Raw genomic sequence first — 22687 nt, 5'->3', positions numbered from 1 at the left:
TGTTGCCCTCTGGTCGCGCGTGCATCTTGGCGGGCCGGAGGCCTGGTCTGGCGTTGGAGTGCTGTTGTTTCCGCCGGGCCAAGTCTTGGCTTCGCTTGCGGTGAGTCGGTTTGCTGAAGGTTTTGTTGATTTTGCCGTTTCGGGTGAGGGGACAGCGGGGGTTCAGAGGCCTATGCCGTGCTCCAGTGCCCGGTCGCGGGTATTCGGGGGCATGTATGCTGGGCTCACGTGTGTGGGCCCGTGTTTGTGCGTGGGAGCTGGTCCGGGATCCCACGGAGAGGCCTTGGATGGCATGAAGCAGCTTTCCGCCACGCTGGAGCGAGTGTTGTGTTCTTTACTTTTTTATGGTACAATCGGGGCCCTGCACCACGGGAGGTCACTGGGGCACGGCATCTGCATTGTAACTTCCCTGTGGCATGGGGTTGTTAGCAGGGTGTTGTTAGCATGGAGCTTAGCACTCCAGCCCGTGTGGGTTCGATTTGTTTTGGGCAATTTTGGACACTATTTATCGTGGGGGCATGGGAGGTCTCTTGTGCGAGCCCGCGCTCGACTTGCCAGTCATTCAGAGCGCGGGCATTCAGGGTCTCGTGAGCCTTGCCGTCTGGACAGTGTCTGCCCTTCGGAGGGGCGCCTTTGCAATTTTATTAGCACCGTACTTGTAACTTTTCTTCGGCCCTCCCATGAGGTTTTACTTTAGCGGTCTGTAGGATGCTGTTTTCACGGGATGTTAGCATTTCACGGAAGGGATGCTGCACTTTTATGGGAACAGCCCATCTCTCCAGACACCTATCTTTTTCACAGCAGCACCAGCACTTCTTAGGGTTGATGCACTTTTATTGGGACGGTTTAGGCACGTCTTTTATGGGGCTTACAGCTGTAGCACTTATCAGCAGTGATGCGGTACTTGTTATGTGTGGTACTCGCATTTTCATTGAGAACTGCTATATTTCACGGGGCAAACCAGCGTTGTTGTATTAATTTTATGGGGCATTTCAGCAGTTCCTACCAGGTTCTGTAGTATAGCCTACGGTGCCCGGCTAGTGCTGGTGGCAGGGTTTGTCTCAGCCTTGCGGGCAGAGATGCAGTGTTAGCGAGGACTCAGCGGTGAGCGGCGCACGGGTGTCTCGGGCTTTCAGAACATCAGCGTTGTCGCACTCGAATTGGGGATTCGTCCAAATTTGTTGGTGGTGAACATTGTGCCTGCTGTATAGGGAGTGCCGGCCCCTCTCAGGGGCAGGAGAGTGTATACATGGCGTTATAGGGTGTCCAAGATACCGATTGCTCGGCCGTGTCCATACTGCGTGCAGTGAGGAGATCTCGCCACAGGGTGGCTCCGTCCTTCTGTTACGATCACCGCCCCCCTTCTCTCGTGTGGTTGTCACCGACGGCACTGGCCATCTTGTGCCTTCCCTCGGCCTGCGTTTTGTTTAGGTGTTTCTGGGGGGCAGGGGTCACTGGTCGTTACCTCCTGCTCCCTGCCATGACCCCCTTGGCGGCATGGACACATGGCCGGATATCCTACTGGGGGCATAACTGTGTTCGCTTCGACTGTCCCCGTGTGGGCTCAGCTTGGGTCTGTGTTCTAGGCCAGGTACCCCCCTCTAAGCAAATGGTAATTTTGTACAGTCTTGCCATGTATCACTCGCACGGTGGCTGTGCGTGGGGGGGGCTGAATTTGTCGGGGCCCGGTGGCGTGGCGGGGGTGGGGCCTGGAAGGAGGGGCCCTTTCACCCACGCAGTGCGGCCATCGCCATGGTTTTCCCCCTCCCCCCACTCCCGGTGGCCATCTTGTGCAAGTTGGTCGTGGCCGGGCGGGCACTCTGTATTGATAATTTTCTAGCTTGCTGTTTGTTAGCTGACTTTTCCTCTCTTTGGATTCCCTAGAAGCATCTTTACACCCTGCCAAGTTATGCGATCGCTTCTCGTGCATTGTTCGACGGCGGTGATGTGCCTGTTCCCGGGTCCATGTTTCGGGGGTCCGGCCGGCTAGCGGTTGCGCGGTATGCATAGGGGATGTTGTACATCGCTAGGGGGCCTCGTGTCCACCGGGGCGGTTTGGAAGCTCCTTTCTCTGAGCATTCAACCTTCGTAAGTCAATTGTTTTTGTCGGGTGGCTAGGCACGACTCGGTCTGCTTTCTGCACGGGTAGGACGGGCTTTTTTAAGCGTTCCTACTTAGTTTAGAGAAGGTGCAGCCAGTTTTCAGGGGAAGTGCCTGGGTTTATCAGGGTGCCCGGTGACTCTCTTGGCCGTTTATGTGTCTGTGTTTCCCAGGTGTGCCCGTATGTGGTGGGTAGTTCCTGTGTTTTGCGGCGGTGCCAGCAGCTACCTCATTTTGAGGGGCAGCATAGCATCATGGTCCGACCCTCGGAGTTTGCGGTTGTGGACGGCCATTTTTAAGCCCTATTTGTTGTGATAGGCGCGTGCGTGTAGATAGTCCGGGGCGATTTCAGGCGATGCAGCCCCTTCAGTATGTAGGGAGTGAATGGGGTACGGTGTCCGTGTTTTCCGCCGTCTCGTTGTCTCTTGACGTTATTGTTCGATCACTGGCAGGACACGCTATTACGACACTGTGCGCAGGTAGGCTGCTGGCTTACATGGGCACTTATGTAGGTCGGCTACGATTTTGGTCTTAGGGATTTGTGCAACCTTTCGACACCCTCTGGAATTATTTACCATCTCCTCGGATGTACCACTCGGCCTGCGGGCCGCGTTGCGGGTCGTCACCAGGGAGAAGCGCAAAGCTTTTCTATTAGATTCCCCGGTCCCATTATGCGCATTTGGCATTATTTGTGGCGTAGCGGTGCGCACACCGTGTTCTCTTGTAATATATTTTAGAACATTGCTACAGACTCCTCTTCTTTGGTCTGGAAGTGATTTCTACTTGGTGAGTGGAGGCGGTCCCCGGAAGCTTGTTTCCTTCCCAGTATAAGAATTGGCTTGGTAGTTTGGTTTGCCCTGTTCCCATCATGCACTGGGACAGGAACAGACTAATTTGCATATAGCCAAGTTCTGAGCTGGGATGGTGCAGTGAGCTAAAAAACGGTGATGGATTAAAACCATGATCTCTTGACTTGGTAAGAGTATTCTGCATCATTCAGAAACTCTGTCCATCACCACCCCCCTTTTCCAAAATCGGTTTTATCCACACTATGTGTGGGAGGGTATACTCAGACGTGAGTCCCTTGCTCATTGCACCATCAGGATTCAAGCAAGCCGGGCCGAAGAAGGCTGTGATGCCAGAAACCGGTCCCCGGAAGCTTGTTTCCTTCCCAGTATAAGAATTGGCTTGGTAGTTTGGTTTGCCCTGTTCCCATCATGCACTGGGACAGGAACAGACTAATTTGCATATAGCCAAGTTCTGAGCTGGGATGGTGCAGTGAGCTAAAAAACGGTGATGGATTAAAACCATGATCTCTTGACTTGGTAAGAGTATTCTGCATCATTCAGAAACTCTGTCCATCACCACCCCCCTTTTCCAAAATAGGTTTTATCCACACTATGTGTGGGAGGGTATACTCAGACGTGAGTCCCTTGCTCATTGCACCATCAGGATTCAAGCAAGCCGGGCCGAAGAAGGCTGTGATGCCAGAAACCGGTCCCCGGAAGCTTGTTTCCTTCCCAGTATAAGAATTGGCTTGGTAGTTTGGTTTGCCCTGTTCCCATCATGCACTGGGACAGGAACAGACTAATTTGCATATAGCCAAGTTCTGAGCTGGGATGGTGCAGTGAGCTAAAAACGGTGATGGATTAAAACCATGATCTCTTGACTTGGTAAGAGTATTCTGCATCATTCAGAAACTCTGTCCATCACCACCCCCCTTTTCCAAAATCGGTTTTATCCACACTATGTGTGGGAGGGTATACTCAGACGTGAGTCCCTTGCTCATTGCACCATCAGGATTCAAGCAAGCCGGGCCGAAGAAGGCTGTGATGCCAGAAACCGGTCCCCGGAAGCTTGTTTCCTTCCCAGTATAAGAATTGGCTTGGTAGTTTGGTTTGCCCTGTTCCCATCATGCACTGGGACAGGAACAGACTAATTTGCATATAGCCAAGTTCTGAGCTGGGATGGTGCAGTGAGCTAAAAAACGGTGATGGATTAAAACCATGATCTCTTGACTTGGTAAGAGTATTCTGCATCATTCAGAAACTCTGTCCATCACCACCCCCCTTTTCCAAAATCGGTTTTATCCACACTATGTGTGGGAGGGTATACTCAGACGTGAGTCCCTTGCTCATTGCACCATCAGGATTCAAGCAAGCCGGGCCAAAGAAGGCTGTGATGCCAGAAACCGGTCCCCCGAAGCTTGTTTCCTTCCCAGTATAAGAATTGGCTTGGTAGTTTGGTTTGCCCTGTTCCCATCATGCACTGGGACAGGAACAGACTAATTTGCATATAGCCAAGTTCTGAGCTGGGATGGTGCAGTGAGCTAAAAAACGGTGATGGATTAAAACCATGATCTCTTGACTTGGTAAGAGTATTCTGCATCATTCAGAAACTCTGTCCATCACCATCCCCCTTTTCCAAAATCGGTTTTATCCACACTATGTGTGGGAGGGTATACTCAGACGTGAGTCCCTTGCTCATTGCACCATCAGGATTCAAGCAAGCCGGGCCGAAGAAGGCTGTGATGCCAGAAACCGGTCCCCGGAAGCTTGTTTCCTTCCCAGTATAAGAATTGACTTGGTAGTTTGGTTTGCCCTGTTCCCATCATGCACTGGGACAGGAACAGACTAATTTGCATATAGCCAAGTTCTGAGCTGGGATGGTGCAGTGAGCTAAAAAACGGTGATGGATTAAAACCATGATCTCTTGACTTGGTAAGAGTATTCTGCATCATTCAGAAACTCTGTCCATCACCACCCCCCTTTTCCAAAATCGAGTGGAGGCGGCTCTACATATAATGCTGCTGACTCTGAAGCAGGAGAACAGGGTTTGAGCCTCAGCCGCGGCTGTATCATTTTAGTTTGACTTCGTTATGTACAAATATTATGTAAATAGCAGGGGTAAGTGCAGGAAGCTGCCACACCTGGAAATGCCAGCAGCAATAGTTACAATCATTTCTATGCAATAGGTCTCGCACTGGATACTGTGATCTTCACTCAGACCAGGGTTTGCTGCTCAGGCCTGGTAGTTACCGCATTCTCAAGTGGGGAAGCTATTTACAAGCAGTTGCGGCCTTCCTTTTAGTTGTTTTTGGGTCGCAACGTAACGTCGTCTCCTTGTTAATAGGCTCCCGCCCTGTGGTGCTTAGGGAGTATCTTTATTGTTTAGTGGTAAAGATTCCGTCTTTTTGCACTTCTTAAGCCCTGAACGGATATAGCGTTTATTGGGGACGTTTTTATTTCTCCGAGGCCGATGGCTCTGCCCGTAGCGCGCTCGATGACATGCGCAACATCGCTAGTTTCCCAGGTTCGCGGTTTTTCAGGATTGCCGTGACCTCGTGTTTGGCACCTTCTGGCCACCCTTGTGTCGGACGGCCTTGGCTGGTTCAGGGGGCCGCTCTATTGGTGCCACAGTTAATTAAGGGACCGGGTGGACTATTTTGCAAGGTGTCTATTCCGTAGTATAGTGTACTGTCATGGGCCCACGTGTTTCTCCTGGGCCTGCATCTACCTGTGAGCCGCTGATAGTGCCATAGTTGTGCACGATTAATAAGTTATGCGGGGGAACTGGGTTTGAGGCTTCACCACGCTTCGCAGCCCGCAGCAGTTCTCTATCTCATATTCCCTTTTAATTTTGCCTTTATTTAGCGTGTACTCTACCCGTAGGTGTCAGGCGCTTCACAATAAGGGCAGAACTGTTACACGGGAGCAATATAGTGCACACCTTTCATTTTAACATGATTTATGTAACGGTGCATTACAGGAGGAATATGTGGCAAGGGCGCAAGTTACATAAGCGTACATGAATAAGTAGAGGCATAGGGCTGCATTACAATGGCAGCCAGCCAAACACAAGAATTACAGTTACGTAGCATTGGTGGCACTTGTGCTAGGACAGGAAGCAATCTCGATATCGAGGTAGCAAACAGGTGTACAGGATACAAGTGTAGCGTGCATGGTACAATGAGTACCAATTATAAGTAGAAGGATTAGACTGCAGTATTGGCAGCTCTCGATTCACAAGTCACTGGGAAGACTTTCCATAGTCAATGGGTATCGACCTTCCTTTAATTTCGGGTCCCCTTTCACAATTTAGAAAGGGCACTAGGACGTGTTCCTGAATAGTGTGGTTAGGGAACGTGGTTGATGCGATTATCCACTCAAACCAAGTTCGACGGTCATTTCGACTCAGTACTTGGACGATTTGACTTAGTGTCAAGACATAATACTTCTCTACTGCCTCTGTGCCTGGAGGTACGCAAGTGATTGCCCACCCAACTCCTTACGAGATTGTAATTGGTCAATTTAGTTCTCGAACTGACAACGAGGGTTAGCCTTGGTAGCGTGGGGGAGCATTGTTGGCCCCGGCCTCATTACTGGGAAATGTGAGGTTATGGATGGGGAGGGGGCAGGGCTTCTAATGGATGTGTTATGTGCGAACCGTGCTGGAGACTCGCTCGGCCCACATGGGGGTGTCATCTGACCCATATACAGGTATAAGGGTCATAGCACACTATGGGGGCAGTGAGCCAGGGTCTGGGACACCTATTTTCGCCCCAGGCATCACTCCTGTCCCTGTGATTGGGGTGCGCAGGCTACGCCCCATAGAAACTATTCAGTGGTAGTCAACTGGTACGTGAGTAGGGCAGGTAGCTCCTGTGCATTATTGGGATGTTTTCGCATCTAGAATAACTGTTGAGCCTGGGCAATTCGCTATTCACTAGGCAATAACGGGGTGTTCTCTTGGCAAGCAGTGTAAGAGTGTGGGCATCTCTTACATCCTCTGTGACACATTTGATATGCGTGTCTTTTAATCAACGAGTGTGTCTGGGCATATCATACATCCCATGTGCAGTAATGGATTGTGTTCTTTTGTAGAGCAACTGCTACGTCAGTCCTTTTCCATATCGGGCACCTGACTCCCAATTTTGTTATATGTCGGTCTCACGCATGCACTACCCAAGATGGGGATATCCCATTATGCAGCCTTAACCAGCTCTGCTTAGAGTTCCTTGCTGGTCAAATGGGTATTGTCAGAGATAAGAGGTTTCCCTCCTCTCCATTGTTTCTTTCTAACACGAAAGTGTCAGTCATAGCCTTTGCATGTCATTCTTAGTGCACCAATAGGATATGGTCTCACATGACAGGCGGAAGTGGGCAGCCTGGCTGGGGGCGGCTAGCTCTAGGTGGGCTACGCAAGAAAGCGATATGGTAGCTTTTTTATTTGATGCAACTGATTAGCATGGACTGTGCCAGAAGAGGGCTGGGTTTGGAAGTAGTGCTCCCTTTGTAGCAATCTTAGTGAGGTATCGGTATATCTGGGAAGTACCAGGCATTTTCAGCACAGTGTCTGTGCACACTGGTTAGCCCCGCTGATTAGTTGGGCCTGCATAAGCCGCACGTATACCTCCTTTTTTATGGCCCACGCTGAGACACTCCCTTAAGTGGAGCACAGCTTCACCAGTGTCTTATCCGCAGGCCCATCGCCACTAAGGTGATGCGTGAGCAAGCTGCACAGAAGTTGGGCCGGCTTATGACGCACATACCTCCTTCAGCCTGACCCCACTGAGACCTTTTCGAGTTTGGCTCCGCAACAGGTCGGGCTGACACAACGAAGCCTCTACCTGGCTCCATCTCTCGGACGCAGGTTGGTGCGTTTTTTGGCCAGTTAGGGCCAGGGTCCTAGGTTGGCGACTATTGTCCTCAGTCTTAGACGAATTGCTGGGGTTACACATGCAGTGGAGGGCCTTTGGCTAGAGGCACTAGTAATAGTTCGGCCTGAGTCAGATTATTTTAGTTGTAATTCAGGACCTAAGATGGAGAGATCGTAGGTAGTATTCCACACCAGTACACAGTGAGGAATTAGTAGGGTCCCTAGTCGTCCAGCTCGATCTGTCAGCTGTCTTTAGCCGCCTTAGGTCCATCGAGTGCCCTACAGGGACACCTGGCATAGAGACAGCACCAAACGTCACTCGGCACGTGTACTAGTGGAGTGATTGCCTAAGTAGGTCCCAACCAGCCTTTCACGCAGGTTGGGGACACATAGTGCCATGCCTATGAAGTAAGCCTGGTGTTGAAGGGACGGGTTGCCAGTGTGGTAGCTTTGTCGGTCTTCACAGGCTTGGGGCTTTTATGGGCTTGTAGGCAACTGTTTTGATCTACCTTCTTGAAGGGTACGGGCGTGGGCAGACATCTTTGTTTATAGGCATTTTATTCTTCTGGGGTTGACACAAAGTGGAGGGGCCTGGGGTAAGCCCTCTGGTAAGCTTTCACCCAGACGCATGTGTCCCACTAAGACCGCTCAGCTCTGGCTCTGCTGTGGTTCAGGCTGATTCATTAATGCCGCTACTTGCTTATGACTATGGGACACATGTGGGCACTCTTGCGGCCTGGTTGCGATTGCTTTAGCTCCTTTTATGAGAAGGGTCCGTAAGGGGCAGGCAATTTTCACAGTCTAAGTTCTATTTCAGGGGTTGCACTGCATCCATATACAGTTGTATAGGCTGCTTTTTTAAACTTCATAGGGTCCTTCGAAGGCCAGGCACAAGGGGTCGACTTGTGCAAGTGTCTTCTCCTTGCCAGGTTATGGGTAGCCAATCTTTAGCTAGAGCCTGTGGGGGTGATAGTGTTCGAATCACAGTCTGGGGGTTTTGGGCCAGTTTTCCCTCGCCATGCGCTGCGGGGGGCAGCGGGCTCTAGGTGCCTCTGAAGATCAGGCAAGGGTATTCTGGACTGAGGTGCGTGTAACTGTATTTACACTTTCTCTGAAGGGTTCCAGCGGATACTCCTACCCACCAATGGGGAACCTTGTGACACACTATCATTATTCGACACCACCCCAGAGTATATATAAGGGTCTCAAGTGGTCTCATGATCAAATAGATGTTGGTTTCATGCACAGGCAATATAATTTGAAGTAGAGAACAGAGCAGTATGCTGGCACCCATACAGTCATTGGCTTCTCCTTGGTACGTCCTTTCACATCTAGTAGTCAAAGGCCATAAAGTGGAGAATTTTTTTTTAGAACTGGGAGAAAAAAACTGTCACCATGAACAGCAGGTGCTAGCCTTGGGCTATCTTGTAGTTTGTGTTTCTTTCACCTGGTCCTGTTTGATTCTTACTCAATACTCTCTCTCACTCTTGAGGGCTTCCCACATGATTACTGGCAAATCTGAACTTCCGTTTAAGATTACTTTGTCAGGTGTGGCGAATCGGAGTGTCCAAAGGATTACTGAGTGATGTGAACTTTAGAAAAAGAAAATAACTCAGTTGTTTTTTAAAATCTTGCCTGTGTCATCCTGTTTCAGGAAGGACTCAGTACCAAGCAATATGTAATATGGGAAAGGTTGACACTGGTCCATGAGCAAGAGGGATGGAATCCAAAGATTGGGACAAGGAAGACTTAGAGTAATGCAGATTTTCATTCCTGCATTGGGCGCTGGTACATTTAATACTCAACTGAACCCATTTGCCGTGGAACTCGCATTCAAAGTGGAGAATGAGTAGAATATTGTTGTAAATAGATGAAGATAGATGACAGGATACTTCTAGTTGATTGCATGTAGATTTATTGTAGGACACAGCTGAGTACAAAACCTCGCCAGCTGACCAGACCATCAACTGACACTGGTAGAACACAAGAATACTGTCAGCCATATTACAAGAAGAATCAATATACAACAAATATCAATGCCCATTCCATCCTTGGCCTCTTATAGTAGAAATCCCTTGCACAACGTGATAGAAGGCTTTGCTTTAAGCTGAAATTTCAGGGACCCTAATGGATTTCCATTGGCTCCAGGCTGCAAAGAAAATAGACTGGTGCCTCATAACTCCTCCATCAAATCTTACATAAAGTACACATCATTTGCGTTGGACAGTCCTGTCAGAGAATGGAATGGTTGTTGGTGAGTTCCTCTCGACCTACCCTTCTGGTTAACACACAACTGAAAACATATAGCTTGGAATACTAATGGCTTCACCACCCTATAAACATATATACCCAAATCGAAAAATTACAAGTAAACTACCCACAGTAAGCGTAAACAAGCATTTACGCGAGTTTAAGCTATTGGCATTGAATATGACAATGCTTTTTATTTAAGTTTAAAAAACAAAAACATAAATAAAAGGCATTTTCATTTACAATGCCAATAGCTAAAACTTGTGTAAATACGAGACCTGTTGCATTGCAAATGCTTGCTTTTTCCTGGTGGCGACCGTCAGTCTGCCTGAGCCCGTAAATAAAGGGCAGAGTAGGTCAAGGGCGGGGACACCAAAGTATCCTGATGTGGCCATTGTATTGGTCGCAGTGGGTGCAGGCAAGTAGCGGCCCCACTAAATGAGGTGTGAATCATGGCAGCAGCAGGGCCATCAGAGGTAGCAGTTTTCGTGCAAACCTAAGACTGATGGCTATTTTGGTGTTGTTTTACAGGCCCCTAGACACAGAGGGGAAGGAGGAGGAGGCCGTGGGCAGTGCAGAGGCCTTCCTCGAAGTGCACCAATCAGGCTGAAAGAAAAAATTGCAATTTTAAAAGTAGGGCTATTTCTGCAGTACCGGGACGCCTCTTTAAAACAAAGAAGTAGGGGAACGGACTGAAGTTTTTTTTTTAAGTAGGGGCACGCCCACTTCTAACACTGATTGCTACTCAGATAAGAGCGCAATTCCATTAGGCACCCCCAGGATTCAATATTGGCCCATACTCTATGCAATCTATCTGTGAAGCTCCTACGTTTGATCACGAATGATACGGCCGTACATTAGTACACCTCCGCCGGCTGGAGGCCTAATTCCATCCAAAGTCTGAGTAACAAACTAACATCAACTCTCCCCAAGAAGTGGTATGCTGTAGGAAGAACTGCGCGGGCACACTGCTGGGCTGAAAATCAAATAGTGCTAGTTTGCCGACCTGTTGTGCAATATCTGGTATCCATGGGCGTAGGAGACACTAAATTTCTGGGGGGGACAGGGACAACCTTGTGGGCTTTCCAGTAACCCTATACAAATCGCCCATTGTGCGAGACCGTACGCGCGTTAAACGTATACAATCGCATAGTTATGAAGAGAAATATTGAGAAAGGCAGGCAAGTAGTCACAGTCTGCAAGTATACTTTATTTTTATTTACATTCACAATAAAGACCAAATGGGAAAAAAATATGTATATGAATCTTGCATCTTCATGCACCAAGAAAACAAAGGCAGGACAAAAAAAGGAATAATAAACTAAACGCTCTTAGCGACATTCCTACATCTCAAAATGCAATCGGACAAATTAGAAATTGGTTTTCTTGCTGCAGGAATCTGTTTTAAAATTATGAACTTTATTTTGAAAAGCCAAATAATTTCTTGCGCCGTTCATTGCAGAGGGCAAATTCTTTCGCTATTCTATGCAGGTCAACTGAGTTCATCATCTCTTTATGTATGTTGCATATGGCGACATGATTCAGTCTTTTTTGAGACATAGTTGATCTTAATCAATTTTTCAATCGGCGGAGACCACTGAAACTTCTCTCAGCCTCACAAGATGATACTGGTATAACTAAAATAATCTGTAATAGCTTTTCAACCTGTGAAAAGAAAGCTCTCTCTCCTGGAAGCATTTTTCTGAGAATGTCTGCCAGTTCTGGGACTGAAGAGTACTTGAACATACTTAATAACATAGTCGATTGAGCAGAGAGCAGCAAAGGTTCTGTTTCTTTGGACTGATCAAGAGAGTCAATGCCATTGCCTGTTAAAAGCACTTGTTCAAGTTTTTCATATGTTTGGATGCCTTCCTGGTCAAAACGCTGAGTGAGATGAAGAGAAACAGTATCTAAAAGCTGCTCCATCATCTATCCGTTTAGGGATTCGGCGCAGTCGTGGCACTTCAATGGCATTAAGTTGGTACTTAGCAATCATGTGGTTATTGGCATCAAGCAGACTGTCAAACGACTCTTCACTACGGAGCTTTAGTATTGCATTTTTTGTTACATTAACAGCAGCTAGTAGCCCTGATATTGTTTGCTGGCGTCCTTGCAAGGCAATATTCAAACGTTCCAGAAGCTGAAGTACTTGGAGAGCAATCTGAAGACCTAGGACAGTTGTTCCTCTCTGAAACTGTGCAGGCATACCACGAGCACGAGCAGACACATCACCACTGGACTTGGATGTTGATAAGTGTTCTAGGGTTTCCAGAATAGGTTCATAACTATCCATGACTTTTTTTACAGCTTTTACACGGACCGTCCAGCGTGTTGGACACAGAGGCTTTATTTTTAACACATTTGCAGGGCCTTCTACGCTGTGTTGGATGAGATCTGAGAATATTGTACGGCATGTCATAGATTGCCCAAACAGATTACCAAGTTTGTGGACATAAAGTAGTGCATCTTCCAATATGGAACATTTATGTGCTGCAGCCTGCATCACCAGATTTGTACAATGTGCTCCACAATGGACATAAAGAGCAAGTGGTTGTTCTTGGCGTATTAATGCTTGTGCACCATGGTATTTCCCTGCCATATTTGCTGCACCATCATATGTTTGTGGTCTCAACTTTGACAGAGAAAGACCATGACGGCATAAAACATCTTTGACAATTGTAGCAATTGCAGTACCAGTGGTATTATCAGCCTGATACAGCCCAATAAAATCCTCATGAGGATACAGATCTTGGTCAATGTAACGAATACAAAAGCTTTCTTGTTCCTGGCCAGATATATCCTGTGTGCCATCAACAATTACTGCGTATGGATTGTCAGCAATATTTTTACGGATTTGATGCAAAATTGCATGGGACAATAATTGAAGAACTTCATTTTGGATGTATGGGCTGAGATATTCTGCTTGATTTGTAGTAATCCACTGTTTCGAAGAAGGTACATCCTCTGCTCGTGCACTAAGAAATTGACGGAAATTCCCATTGTTGTCATCATGACCTCGTAGTGCAAGGCCTTGTTTTGCCAGAAGAGCTATGGTATGAATGATTTTGTTAAGACAAAGCCAGGCTTCTTTCTGTTGTTGTTGGACTTGCTGTGATAACTGTTGATTGATTGACTGGCCTCCTCTATACTGTACTAGTTGACTCACAGCATATGAATGAGCATAACTGGTCTGGTGCTTTTTGAACCGTTCTATTGCCTTCTTCCAGTTGGTGTAACCGGTGCGCTGCAAAATGCCTCCTCAGTGTTCTTGGAAAGCTCAGTCAATTTCAGTGACTTAGCCTTTGCACAATGAAAGCATAGTACTCCTGCCACTCTACTGCTGTAATGAAGCCAGGGGAAATCCTGGAACCATCTTCCTTGAAAATGTAGAATGCGTTTTTTCTTCATTTGTGACTGTGTCACAATGATTTGAACTGGCAATGTGTTCTCGTGCGGTTGGTTTGGTGCCACTGTGCTTACAAGTGTTTCCTCTGTATCCTGAAGACTAGTTGTTGATGCATAAGAACTGTTGCTTGATTCGTCTGAGGCAGTGACAACTCCACAAAATGTTCCTCGGAGTGGTGTGCAATTACTTGATATTTCTAAATTTGTGGCCCCCAACTCAATATTGAAATGCAGGCTGCAGTTCTGACATATCATCACTATGAATCGAGTTCATTTCTGAGTTGTCTGAATATAGGTTCACTTCACTGGGCTGTTTCTTGGCAAAGAATTTCCAGATATCCATTCTAAGAAAAAAGGAACAAAAAAGTTTGTAGCAGTTGTAATTTGGGGACATACAGAATATTTATCTGCAGTTTAAAAGTTGCAAACAATCTTTTGTGTGCACTCTCCCATGTAATCAACACAGGGAGTGTTAGGGGCAAAACCTGCCTCCAGTATAGGGATCCTCTTCCAATGTAGTGCAACAGTGAAGGGAAATGATGCATGTGCAAAGGCTTCACAGTTGTTTTATAACACCTTTAGGTTTCCACAGCAAGAATAGCATTCTAGTCAGCATCTTACCTGACTAAAGTGTTTCAGCAATACATAAGACACTGCAGTATATGTTTTATGGTGGCAAAGGAACCTACCTGAAAAATCTCTTTTAGCTGTAGATGAGAGGCAATGTGGCCAAGCCGGTTTTCAGAAGCGAAGTATTGTTGTACTTGTAGCAAAAATAACCTGTTGGGGAAAATTATAATAATGTATAGTTATCAAGGACCGCCTGATTACAATGGATTTGAGATTCCTAGGTCAGGGAAAAACAAGTAATCGATAAATAACAACCTAGGCAATAATAGTTAGAGTTCACAGTAAACATAAGATTTTAAAAGGAAAAAAGAGCTACCAATGAATTCAAATTCTGATATTTATTTACATATATATTAAAAAGTTAACACAAAATTGTATATGCATAAAATAAATGACAAGACAATCAAACATAATACATGAAAAGGAAATTGTGAATCAATATCATACATAATTCAAAACTCATTGTAAAAATTCATTAAAACAATAGATATGGCCTAATAATTCTCGACACGCGTTTCGGCGACCAGCGCCTTCTTCTGGAGAAGCCAAATATGTTCTATAAATACAAAAAATCAGGATACAGAAAACAAATAATTATAAACAATTCTAAATCAAAAAGACGACATCAACATGATTTAAAAACAACACATTTTCAAATTGGTAGCTTCATTTAACCATGTCAACAAGGACATTCTACTTCATTTTCCTGTATATCTCCAAAATTAGACTACAACTGCGGCAGAACAAAAGAATCTGAAATTTAGACAACTTTGTATAAGGAATAATAGATGCTATTTTAACTGTGGTATACTGAACCAATAATAGATACTAGGTTCTTACAGTACCATCTTTCTATCTTTGTCATTTAAATGGAGGAGAACTATGGACCAAAAGTTTTTTTATATGGAACTTTTCCTAATTAAAGCAGAATACCTTTATTTATGTACTTACATTTTGAAACGATGTGCATAAAATAAGAGCCGGACTGACTCAAATGTTTTCCTTTCTTTAGAACGTTTCTTTTGAAAGATCAGCGGTATCCAAGGTGATGAACAGCTAGTTGGACACTAGAGATGTAAAAAGTGAATGATAGTTACAGTGTCATGGTTACTAGTTGGCACTTTTTAATCTAATAGATATATGCATGCTCAAAGATAAGGAAGCTTAATCCAAATAATTACCATGAATTGATGTCTGATGTGAATATCAGGATATAATGAACAAACAAAGCACAGGTTTGTTCTAATATAAAAGATTGGTATTAAGTTTATGATTGTTCTTTGGAACCAGGTCTGGGAGAGCCAAAAGAAAAACTGGAAAGAAACCCAAAGAACAAGATAAGTAACTAAGTTTATATACTTATATTCTGGTCAGTCTCATTCTACTTAACTCCACAGCTTGTACCTGGTAAAGTGGATGAAACGACTTGAGTTTCTCGCCGTCACGAGGACAGGGTTATAGAAGATAAGTACGATACGTGCGCTTGTAGGTCTCTAAAGAAAAAAGTTATGAAAACTCTTTAGGAAACAATATCAACAGACTAACTACGTCTCTTCATTAGTGGAAGTGATTCCAAATAATCGAATTAGGGATCTACCTGTATGGGTGTCGATGTACCCTTAGATATGTGACTCCTCCTGATGTGGGGAAGTTCCTTTCTCTTAATTTTCTGACGAGGCTACGGGGAAATACGTAGCGTTAGTTTATACCGACTTTAGGGACAAATGTCCAGGTAAATCTATAGTTTCGTCTTTAATAGTCCAAGTGGCTTCGGAAGGACATGTTACTCTTACCTTCTGGTTAATTTTTAGCGAAGCTTAACAGTCTGACGGCGAGAAACGGGGTCCCGACGGCTCCAATCGTCAAAATGCGATGTTACTGCCGTTAGAATGGAGCGCATTTAAATAGCAATCTTTATTGCGATTATCTTTCTCAGCTGCGTGAACATTGTCGTCATTGAATCTGCGACTAGGGTCCGCATAGGATAACCAAAAACAGAAAAAGGACTATTCTTTGATGTCTCCGTTATAACTAAAGTAAAACGTTAATGAGAATAAATATAAAAACCAGACTATTCTAACGTGTTCAGCATACCATATAGTGATCTTTATTAAGTTTCTCTCTTGGTATAAACGTTATCATCACTGAGCCTACGACTGAGATCCACATAGGATAATTGAAAATAAAAAACGGACTATTCTTTGGTACTAAATTGTAACTAAAGTCAGACGTTGATGGGAATCGATATAGAAAACAGACTATACTAGCGTGTTCGACCTACATAATATCAGTCTATATATGAAGCCGACCCTAAATTAAAACTTAAGGACTAACTCAAGGCAGTGTGTACGCTGCACTGCATGTCATGAAGATAGACTACTACTTCGCTTTAGCATATATAAAGCCCTATTATATCCTATTGTGGAGCTAGATATTATGTGATTACTCTAGTTAATCTGAAAGGTTAAAATTCCAATGAGGAGACAGTATCAGACATATCCTTAACGCTAATATATAAAGGATGCTTATAATACATTGTGAGGCTTTTGGTCTGAGTAATACAAGTACTGTACTACAGAATTGTTCAGAACATAGCATAGAAAGAAAAAATGCACAAATAATGTGATGCTAAGAAAGGGAGTGCTTTACCACAATCTGACAAAAAGTATCCAAACAGATTGGCCAAGAAATCATTCTTTTTTTTACGCTAGACAATACTATAGTGCACTTACTTATTAGCAGTAGTAGTGGCAGCCGTAGCCCTCTTTTGCGATTTTCTTGATCCACTCACTGGCAGTAAGTTGCTGGTCGGACTGACTACTGGATTCCGACGGCTGATAGTGCTGCGTTTCCTTCTGCCCTGGGACTCTGGAGACTTACCATCAGACAATGGTTCAGGTGAGCCGGAGCTCAGTCTGAGGACTTGGAAGAGGTGCTGGCTACTCAAATTCGGTACTAAGATGATCCTGCTCAGTTGCTAAATGGTGACAAGTACAAAGAAATGAAACTGAGGGACTTGAGACAAAATCTTCACCAGCAGTATCCTGAGCCAAGATACCATCAGGTGTAAAAATCCACATAGTTTTGAGAGCAATAGAGAATTGTGAAACACAGAACTATGAGATAGTGTGAGTGTGTGTGAGATGCACGAAGGCTCAAACATGGTGCATGGAACCTCTAGCCTTTATGTAAATGCACCAGTACTCTGCCATAGTCTGCCCTTGCTCCCAAAATATGTAAAGGAGTGAGTACCAAATTGCCAGTTCCCAGACTTAAAAATCAAATAAAAAATTGTGCAAATACTATGTTCATTGTTTGTACGATAGGTGTGACCCCTGCAGAGGTGTGGCCAGAAAGAGCAAAACTTCCCTATTTTTAGTACTTGTTTGGCATTTCACTGACCAGTTACAAACTACTACGCTATCTAATTCAACCAATAGCCGCACATGCTTATTTAAGGTTTAATATGAGTTATTGACATTAAAATACATTCACAAAGTGGGATATGTTTCCAATCACTGAATGTCCCAAATACGCTTAAAAGTGGAATCACACGCCATTTGTCTCTGAGCCAAGCAATTTCTGTCATCAGTACTTTTCTCTTTTCCGCAGTTCAAATATGAATAGCAAAATATCCTAGTTTGCACATAATTATAGTTGTACCATATTTGCACCATAATTCATCATCTGCTGAATAATCTGACAATTTTAACTAAAAAATGGTTTGTAGCTCACCGGGATAAAAAATTACTGATAAAATGTGACTTATGTTGCTGCAAAGTGGAGGGCCCTTTGCAAAGGTTGACTGGTCACCTTTCTCATTGCTGCATTTGTATGTTACACTGGTACTAACGAAGCAAAATCTTTGGAGAGACTGGAGGTATGTGTAAAATTGTCAAAATTCACTGGAAGTAACTTATTCCTTAAATTATTAATTGTTCCCCTAAATTAAGAATTTTAACCAAAACTAAAGTCATGTGTTTTTCACATGTATTATAAAAACACATGTAATGTATGTCACAGAACATATCCAATCACAACAGGATTTTGGTTTTCTGGATCATTCTATTTTTTCATGTCAGCTGATTTCATTGCTGTTTTAGTAGTAGTAATTGCCCCCCCCCCTTCCCGGACGAAGTCACTGTCATGTCATACCTGTGAAATAAGACCAATTAAGTACGGAATGGCAAGTTTCACTGTTGTCTAAGCTGCATGCCAATACATTTAGTTCACAGCAGCACCAACCCACATGGCTGGGCTTCTCCTTTGAGGCTTTTGGATACAACACAAGGGTGGGCAAAGGGACTAAAGTGATGAGCTCAAGAAAAAGGCCAGATACCAAGGAACAGGAAAAAGTGGCTGAATGCCAGCACGGTCCCACTTTCCTTTGCAGTGTAGGGTGTTGCAGTGACGAACAGCCTACAATACCACCAGTGTCTGTGGGGGGCTGCTTGCATTCTTGGGTCTGTGCTGAGCACCCCCAGCTGCTCAAAGGCCCCAGCTGACGTGGTGTTATGTACTGGAGTGTGTCACCAGGCAATGTCGGGCCTAGACAGGCTGAAAGACTAGAAACTCATTGAGTGCAGTGCATTGAAGGGTGAGTGATGTCTGTGTGAGTGCAGGGTGAGCAGTGTGCCTGTGTGAGTCCAGGGTGAGTGATATCTGTGTGAGTATAGGGTGAGCAGTGTGCCTGTGTGAGTCCTGGGTGAGTGATGTCTGTGTGAGAGCAGGGTCAGCAGTGTGCCTGTGTGAGTGATGTCTGTGACAGTGCAGGGTCGGTGATGTCTGTGTGAGCGCAGGGTGAGCAGTGTGCCTGTGTGAGTCCAGGGTGAGTGATGTCTGTGACAGTGCAGGGTTGGTGATGTCTGTGTAAGCGCAGGGTGAGCAATGTGCCTGTGTGAGTCCAGGGTGAGTGATGTCTGTGTGAGTATAGGGTGAGCAGTGTGCCTGTGTGAGTCCTGGGTGAGTGATGTCTGTGTGAGCGCAGGGTCAGCAGTGTGCCTGTGTGAGTGATGTCTGTGACAGTGCAGGGTCGGTGATGTCTGTGTGAGCGCAGGGTGAGCAGTGTGCCTGTGTGAGTCCAGGGTGAGTGATGTCTGTGACAGTGCAGGGTTGGTGATGTCTGTGTAAGCGCAGGGTGAGCAGTGTGCCTGTGTGAGTCCAGGGTGAGTGATGTCCGTGTGAGTATAGGGTGAGCAGTGTGCCTGTGTGAGTCCAGGGTGAGTGATGTCTGTGACAGTGCAGGGTTGATGATGTCTGTGTAAGCACAGGGTGAGCAGTGTGCCTGTGTGAGTCCAGGGTGAGTGATGTCTGTGACAGTGCAGGGTTGGTGATGTCTGTGTAAGTACAAAAAACAATGGGAGAGGTAGGGAAATACAGGAACACTCTCTTGATCCCCAATAATATGACAGTAAACAAAAGAAGAGAGGTTAATGTCTCTTGTAAGCCACTTAGATGGAGCCAAAAGACTCGAGGAGTTCACACCCTATTTGGGTTTGAAAAGAAAGCCCTCACACACCGACCTAGTCAGTGTCATGCTTCATCATCGGGCCCCACCGAAGAGACCTAATGCCTCTTCGGTGTGCTGCGACGCCAGGAGACTGCGGAGCTGGTATTGTGTGATGGGTGTGTTGAGGGATTAAATTAAACTTAAAAGTGTCTAAAGGGTATCTAAAAAAAGGTTTATTAATGATCCCTAGGACACAATAAAAAGAGTTCTATGTGTCTGAATTGTAAAACCAAAGGTAATGGATGGTTTAATTCAGAAATAACTTAGTCAACATGTTTCAGCCTTAGTGTTGGTTTAATTTTACCTAGGCATTCATCAGGACAATGTTAAACCCCGGCGGTACGGACTCTCTAATCGTCCACCCTAACCTGGGGGCGTGAAAGTGAAAATGAAAAAAATGTTTAAGTGCATAAAAATTGGAAGAGCAAATGCTCATTCCGAAAAATCACTCCTAGTTATGGAGTGTCTTGGCACTTTAAAGTTAGGCGCTATCTGCACCATGGGTCTCAGGAGGGGGGTTGGAGTGTCCCTGGCACATCGCCCTCAGCACTCGCAGCCCGCTTGTACACCTCGTACTTCCTCAACCGGACCCCGACCCATGGTGCAGATAGCGCCTAACTTTAAAGTGCCAAGACACTCCATAACTAGGAGTGATTTTTCGGAATGAGCATTTGCTCTTCCAATTTTTATGCACTTTAAACATTTTTTTCATTTTCACTTTCACGCCCCCAGGTTAGGGTGGACGATTAGAGAGTCCATACCGCCGGGGTTTAACATTGTCCTGATGAATGCCTAGGTAAAATTAAACCAACACTAAGGCTGAAACATGTTGACTAAGTTATTTCTGAATTAAACCATCCATTACCTTTGGCTTTACAATTCAGACACATAGAACTCTTTTTATTGTGTCCTAGGGATCATTAATAAACCTTTTTTTAGATACCCTTTAGACACTTTTAAGTTTAATTTAATCCCTCAACACACCCATCACACAATACCAGCTCCGCAGTCTCCTGGCGTCGCAGCACACCGAAGAGGCATTAGGTCTCTTCGGTGGGGCCCGATGATGAAGCATGACACTGACTAGGTCGGTGTGTGAGGGCTTTCTTTTCAAACCCAAATAGGGTGTGAACTCCTCGAGTCTTTTGGCTCCATCTAAGTGGCTTACAAGAGATGTCTGTGTAAGAGCAGGGTGAGCAGTGTGCCTGTGTGAGTCCAGGGTGAGTGATGTCTGTGTGAGTATAGGGTGAGCAGTGTGCCTGTGTGAGTCCTGGGTGAGTGATGCCTGTGTGAGTGCAGGGTCAGCAGTGTGCCCGTGTGAGTGATGTCTGTGACAGTGCAGGGTCGATGATATCTGTGTGAGCGCAGGGTGAGCAGTGTGCCTGTGTGAGTCCAGGGTGAGTGATGTCTGTGACAGTGCAGGGTTGGTGATGTCTGTGTAAGCGCAGGGTGAGCAGTGTGCCTGTGTGAGTCCAGGGTGAGTGATGTCTGTGACAGTGCAGGGTTGGTGATGTCTGTGTAAGCGCAGGGTGAGCAGTGTGCCTGTGTGAGTCCAGGGTGAGTGATGTCTGTGTGAGTATAGGGTGAGCAGTGTGCCTGTGTGAGTCCAGGGTGAGTGATGTCTGTGACAGAGCAGGGTAGGTGATGTCTGTGTAAGCGCAGGGTGAGCAGTGTGCCTGTGTGAGTCCAGGGTGAGTGATGTCTGTGTGAGTGCAGGTTGAGCAGTGTGCCTGTGTGAGTCCAGAGTGAGTGATGTGGATGGGTGAATGCTGGCTTAGTGATGTGTCAGGGAAGGGTGAGTAATGGGTCTATGAGTGCAGGGTGACTGTGCCTATGCGAATGCAGGGAGAGAGATGTATCTGTGCAAGTGCAAGGAGACTTGTCTGGCTACTCCCAGAGATGTATTGGCCAAGATACCTCTTTCTCAAATGTGCTTAAGAATGCACCATTTGCCCACTCTTTTTTCAAAATGTTCTCGTGGGAGAACCCCCGAATCCCCCATAGGTGGTTGGGCCTCGCTCGCTGTGCGCGCTCGTCACAGTGCAGTATTTACACCTCACCACTTTCAAATGTCACCAGCCGCCCCTGCCTTTTAAATGAAAATACACTATGAAAATTACAGTGTAGGCATAAGGTGATCACATATCATTTCACACACTGACAAATCTGAATACACAATGTAATACAGCAATGTCTAGCACCATCCCCTAAATGAATATTAAAAAAAAACCTTTTGACCTAATGTCAGATGTGTCAGTACGAATCTAGTTATACTGAAAACATTGCCAGTCTTAACTATCACAGTAGTTTAAGGAAGAAAGTCTTGAAAATGTCCAAAAGGCTTCCTCAGAGTTCTTAAAGAACACTACAGCACGTCAACACAGAGCATTATATAAGTGTCCAATCTGCGGCTGGGCTGCGCCGCGCCGGGCCCGAGAAGAGACCTGCACCTAGTGTGCCCAGAGAACCAAAGGTGTGTGCGGAGCTGCGGCTGTGTGAGGTGACCTGGGGCCGCGATGTATACACTCACTGCACTGACTGCATGCCAAGAACAACGGTGCGGGACGCTGCTCACAAATGGACAGTGCCAAGAATGACAGAACAGAAGGTAGCGCTAGCAACCCCAGCCTATGCGTTAAAAACACACGAATGTCCAATTTCGTACAACAATCTCCAAAATCTTTTCCCATTTTCCTACCTCGCAGATATTTCATTCGCCCCTTTAAAGCCTTGTAAGCGGCCGTCTGATTAATTCCCAGTCCTTATGAGGTTAGATTTCTCACGTCCGTGCTCATAAAACTAAATCTACTTTGTAAGCCTCATTCAGATAATTAGAAAAGTATCACATTTTAGCAAGCATATTGAGCCACAATGCCCGTGAATAGCCGAATTTAGAGACAGGCCTGCAAACACTAGTCCGCGGTGACATTTACACAATTCCAATCTAATAATTACAGGAACACGGGTTGAAAGGGCCCTTTGTTATTGGGAGTTATTCAAAGTGCGGAATCAAGACAGAACATACGTGGGCACAATTTAAACAAAATGCGACGAGGAGAGGGCTTCCACGCACTATAAATAAAAAAATTAAAAACAGCAGCACTGGCAGCAGAGGTGAGGGCGAGGCTGCTGAGC

General features: G+C 45.6%; 1 long non-coding RNA gene across 1 annotated transcript; it reads right to left on the bottom strand.

The window, feature by feature from the left end:
• Positions 1-14132: 14132 nt before the first annotated feature.
• LOC144782960 (uncharacterized) lies at positions 14133-15320 on the bottom strand. Its single transcript, XR_013601337.1, has 3 exons — positions 15225-15320; positions 14995-15110; positions 14133-14193 (listed from the first exon to the last, which is right to left on the bottom strand). It is a non-coding gene; the product is annotated as an uncharacterized LOC144782960 (long non-coding RNA).
• Positions 15321-22687: the final 7367 nt, after the last annotated feature.

Source organism: Lissotriton helveticus, chromosome 9 (assembly GCF_964261635.1).
Source record: "Lissotriton helveticus chromosome 9, aLisHel1.1, whole genome shotgun sequence".
In the NCBI taxonomy this organism is placed as follows: domain Eukaryota; kingdom Metazoa; phylum Chordata; class Amphibia; order Caudata; family Salamandridae; genus Lissotriton; species Lissotriton helveticus.
Note: the sequence above shows the minus strand (reverse complement) of the source record. Positions and strands in the feature narration are given on the sequence as shown.